This window comes from Suncus etruscus, chromosome 4 (assembly GCF_024139225.1).
Source record: "Suncus etruscus isolate mSunEtr1 chromosome 4, mSunEtr1.pri.cur, whole genome shotgun sequence".
Taxonomy (NCBI): domain Eukaryota; kingdom Metazoa; phylum Chordata; class Mammalia; order Eulipotyphla; family Soricidae; genus Suncus; species Suncus etruscus.
This window is the reverse complement of record NC_064851.1, coordinates 142,531,897-142,537,569: the sequence shown is the minus strand read 5'-3', so window position 1 is coordinate 142,537,569 and position 5,673 is coordinate 142,531,897. Positions and strand designations below refer to the sequence as shown.

The 5,673-nt window shown below is 40.5% G+C and overlaps 1 pseudogene; it reads right to left on the bottom strand.

Moving 5' to 3' along the window:
- Positions 1-253: 253 nt before the first annotated feature.
- Positions 254-2,462, bottom strand: LOC126007244 (importin subunit alpha-3-like; annotated as a pseudogene).
- Positions 2,463-5,673: the final 3,211 nt, after the last annotated feature.

Below are 5,673 nucleotides of genomic sequence, written 5' to 3'. Positions count from 1 at the left end.
CTGCCCACAGGCTGTAGTTTGAAGACCCCTGCCCTATACGCTGCCACACTGCTCTGGTCCCTCACATGCATAATTTTCTATGCGAGTTTTAAAAATGCAAAGTTTTCTCCCTAAAGTGGCTCAAAATAGGGAAATTTATTGTTTTCCCTACAAAAATTTGCACAAATTAATTTTTATGATATTGAAAGCTTTTCATAGCATAAAACATTCATTTGGTAGAAATGCCGCATTAGACTTCACTTTCATGTCATCTCTAAAACTGGAATCTTTTCACTGGTGTGTTGGCAGATGAATTGAAACCAAATGTTCTACCTTGTATTGCCTCTGGAACAAGGCTAGGATTTTCATCAATATCATCTAAAGAGAAGAATTGATCAATGATCTCATAGGCCAATTCGTAGATGTCTTCATTTTCATGACATTGCTCAGTTTTCTCCAGTCCTCTGCATTCTTCTATGAGATTAGATATGGTTTCTACCTCATGTACAGCTATTTTAAATATACCACTGAGGACTAGTTGTACAATTTGTGCACTTTTACATTAAGCAAATTGCAAAAAGGTAGGATAACATTTTGTTGGATTAGCTAAGCCATTTGATCTTTTCTCACACTGATGGTTAAGTCATTAATGGCCCCCACAAAGTTTTTTCTGAGTTCCCAAATTCCCCTTATCCAAAACATGTATTATCATTGGTACAAGGTTGATATCGATTACTGCTTGGATTTGCTGCTGATTCCCTGCCATGATTTTTGTGAGGACCACACTGCTTCCTTATTAATTCTCTCTTTGGGATGGATCAGGAGTGCTGGGAAATGTGAAAGTGCATCACAATTCAGGATGACTGTTTTTGCTCATCAGTCTAGGTCACGATTATTTCCACAGCCCAGATAGAGATGGTAATAGACTCTGGGATGGTCCCTCATTTGTTTTCTCTGAACTGTAACTATCTGGTAGCTGAGCAGAGGAACCAAATGAGGGACCATCCCAGAATCTATTACCATCTGTATGTATTATTGCCATGATCCATAAGGTAGGAGAGAGCCCAGACTGTGTTTACCTATATATATGATGACTTAAAACACAAAGAATTGGAAGAATCTCCTGTATCATTTCCATTGGGGGTGTGGGTCTTTGTGGCAACATAAGTAGACCATAGCCCAAGTGACATTTCTTTCTTTTTTTGGAGGGGGGCACACCTGGTGAAATTCAGGGGTCACTCCTGGCTATGAGCTCAGAAATCAATCCTGGCTTGGGGGACCACATGGGATGCTGGGGAATCGAACTGCTGTCTGTCCTAGGCTAGTGCCTGCAAGGCAAACGCCCTACCACCTATGCCACTGCTCTGACCTCCTCAAGTGACATTTCTTAAGAAAGTTATAGGAGTAGATGAACTTTTTTATTTTTATTTTTTTTTTTTTTTAGTCACATCTGGTTGTGCTCAGGGGTTACTCCTGGCTATCTGCTCAGAAATAGCTCCTGGCAGGCATGGGGGACCATATAGGATGCCAGGATTTGAACCAACCACCTTAGGTCCTGGGTCGGCTGCTTGCAAGTCAAGCACCGCTGTGCCTGAGAAGGCCCCAGTAGACGGACTTTTGAAAGCAAGTGCAGGTTTCACAATGCCAAGACTTATGACATAATCTCTACACTGTGCCTATCAGTATGATGCTTTTCAGTGCCCACACTGCCTGCTCAAAGGCATTTTAATAGGGTGAATGGAGAAGTCTCAAGAAAAGTGGCACTGCCTTAGACTTAATGACTGCTTGTGTTTGTTAAGATGTCCCAAATGAGGCCCGGAGAGATTGCATAGCTGCGTTTGCCTTGCAAGCAGCCGATCCAGGACCAAAGGTGGTTGGTTCGAATCCTGGTGTCCCATTGGTCCCCCATGCCTGCCAGGAGCTGTTTCTGAGCAGATAGCCAGGAGTAACCCCTGAGCACCGCTGGGTGGGGCCCAAAAACCAAAAGAAAAAAAAAAGATGTCCCAGATGAATGTTTTTCATAGCCCAAACAGCTTTAAACTGTATAGGATTATCATCTCTTTCAAGACAATGGACTAAAATTGGCAATAATTCAGGTTTTATTATGTCAATAATTGGTGGATTTTGGTCACCGGACCAAAGTTTCCTAGCAACTTGACTGCGCTTAACTGAATTTTTGGTTGTCACTTGAAGCATTTAGAACAATAGCTCCTAGGGAGGTATTTTGTACTCTATACCATCTTTATCAGAGTCTTCATAGATATCTTTATGTACTATATTCCTTCTCTTTAAGAGATGGTCATCTCTTTTATTCTTCCTTAATTCAACTACAACTTCTCTCTGTGCACCATGGCAGGGCCAGAGACTCCCTCTGCTCCAGGGCCGGGGGTCCACACCAACCACACCATGCTGCGCTTAGTCTTAGCACTCCCGCTGTGCTGACCTTCTCTGCCTGCCTCCTGGATCTGACCCGACATGACCATGGTGGTTCCAGCCAAGACCCCACCAGCCGGGCAGCAGCAACAGCGTCTGAAAGTGCTCACCTTAGTATTTTCTACATTTTGTGATTCACACAACCAGCTAAGCTTATACTTGTTGCACCTTGTTATAGGAAATAATTTCTGTTTGAAATTGCATTTACTAAGCCAGGATTTTAAGATGATCATACTCAATTTCTATATTTCTTTCTTCTCTTTTTATTTTTCTTTCCTCTTAGTCTAGAAATTGGCCTACATTCTTGCTCGATAGATCAGAACTTACATGTTGCAAATTTAATAAAATCATTTTAACAATTTTATTGTTATTGTTGTTCTTGTTGTTTATTATTATTATTACCCTATTTATGGTTAACGCAGACTTTGGTAAACTAAAATCATTATCAGTTTCCTGTTCTTTGGGAGTTATAAGTAATCAATTTGATTTTTTTTTGTTTTCTTTGTGGGGATAGGCCACACCCTGAGGCCCTCGGGGGTTTCTCCAGGCTCTGCACTCAGAAATTGCTCCTGGCAGGCTTGTGGGATCATCTGAAATGCTGGGGATCAAACCTGGGTATGACCCAGGTTGGCTGTGTGCAAGGCAAATGCCCTACCCCTGTGCTATTGCTCCAACCCTCTCGATTTGATTTTAAAAGATGGCATAACTTATGTGTCAAATGACTGTTTACTTAATACAATAGTTTTTAAATGTTTTATCGATGTTCCCAGCATATTTGTTAGCAGTGTGGATACTATCAGAAAGTATGAAAAGACAGGGTTTTCACAGAACAAAGAGTTCAATCAAAGGACAAGAGAAGAGATAATACTCTGTGAATAAGGGCAAAGACCTTCATTATAAGCCAATTTAGTTGGTCAAAGAAGAACATATGTCCTGATGACATAGGAACTTAAACCTGCTAGGTACCAGGAAATTTGGGTCATGAAACTATGATCTTATTGTTGTTAACCCAATTGAATCCTCTGTCATTCTGAGTTCTGTAAGCTGACAAAAGAATTTTGATTTCTCTATGTTTTTAAAGAAATATCAAATATCTTATATTTTTTTATTTTTGAGCTCCATGTATCTAATATTTCAGTATGAGAAACATTGCAGTTAAACAGTGTTAAAACAGACAAATGAGAATATAGAAACAAGACAGCAGATATGTGAATGAGATATGGGCAAATGTGGAAGGTAAAGATTTACTACACTCTTAGATTACAAAGGAAGTTAAATATCATGTTACTTAATTTTGTTTGTTTGTTTTGTTTTGTTCATGGGTCATACTTAGTGGCCCTCAAGAGTTGCTCCTGGCTCTGAGCTCAGAAATTGCTCCTGGCAACTTGGGGGACCATATGGGATGCATGGGATTGAATCCACATCTGTTTTGGATCAGCCACATACATACAAGGCAAGTGGCCTACCACTGTGCTATCACTCCAGCCTGGTGTTAATCATTTTATATTAACTTGTTTTACATTTAACACTGAATAAAGTAACTTTTAATGTTGTTGGTGTTAATGTATAAACTGACACTAGATAGAGGTAACTAATTTTGCAACTCCTAGCAAAAAGTACCAATTATAAGATCACACTGTAAAGTATTTGTTCAAGAGCAAATATTAAGCAGTAAATGTGATGTCTGACATATATGCAAAAATTCACTATGAAAAAGATGTAATGTATAATAAAATAGTTACGTTGGAAGAAAATACATAAAATGTGTTTGCTAAGAATATAAGAATATGTTAAAATGGCTAATAATTAGAAAGACTGGCCTAGGGCAATAGCAGGAAGAAGAATTGATTATGATCTAAGATAAGAAGTTCTAGCAAGAACCTTCACTAACTTTCTAGTTTAGGTATGTGGGCTCTCTAAAAACCTATAAAATATAAGATGGATGAATGTGAAGTACCTGTGTTGAACTTCTCAAATCATAGAAAAAATACATTAAAATTTATTTGTTTCGGCTTCTTCTGAGGAAACTGAGGACCTGAAGGGAACCCTGCCCTGTGCTTCTCTGTCTTTCCTGAATTCTTGAAGCTCTCCTCAGAGCCCTGGGAAGCGAACCCCAAAAAAACTACATTCTGAAGCTACCCAGTGAGTGAGTGAGTGAGTGAGTAAGAAATGGCTGGCTCTGGGTGTTGCCAGGCAGAATGCTGATTGCTCTACCTGCAGAGTCTCCGCCCTGCTGTGCTTCTTCTGAGGAAACTGAGGACCTGAAGAGAGCCCTGTCCTGTGTTTCTCTGTCATTCCTGAATTCTTGAAGCTCTCCTCAACTCCTGGGAAGCGAACCCCAAAAATACTGCATTCTGAAGCTTCCCAGCGAGTGAGTGAAAACTACGCCTGCCCAGGGGGGCCCGACTGTGAAAAACTGTGAGTGCTGCCTGTGTGTGTCTGTCTACTATCCTGTGGTGTGACTTCTTGGGAGTGGGCCAAAAAGAGACTCCAACAGAGCACTTTGGCTCCGCTTAGCTATGGGGCCATGCACTCTTTCTAAGAAAAGAACACCATCGCAACAAGAAGAAAAAAATCACACTAAGAACTGTGCTGGATCACAGAAGCAAGCATTTCTCTCTGGACTGTTTCATCTGCTGTGTGCTCACGCCTAAGATTTCATCCTGTGTGAGGCTTCATCCATGGAGGACTCCCCTCCCTTAGAGGCAAGTCGGCCCATCCAGAAAGGACGGAGACAGAGGAGTGTGCTGCCTGCATCATATAGCCAATGAATACCACCACAACACGTAGAAAACCCCACAATACAAGTGTGACAATGGGGAAACAACGCAGGCCAGCATCAAACATAGAGAAAGAAGATGACAATTCTGATGACCAGATAATGACCAACCAACTAATCAACCTCTCAGATAAGGACTTTAGACTAGCAATATGGAAGATGCTCAACGAACTCAAAGAAACCATGGATCAAGTTGAACAGAACACTAATAAGAACCAAGAAAATATGAAAACAGAAATCACAAAACTCCAAATTGAAATAACATGTCAACAAACAGGCCTGAAAAAGTCAGTAAACGAAGTGAATGACAAAATGGATAAGCTCTGGGACAGGGTATCAGAAGCTGAGAAAAGACTTGGTGCTGTGGAAGATGAGATACATAACAATTCCATAAGGCGGGAGAAATTGGAAAATAAAAACTTAAAGCAAATGAACAGACAGTGGAAAAATTAGTCAAAGAATGGGAACAGATTAAAATAGAA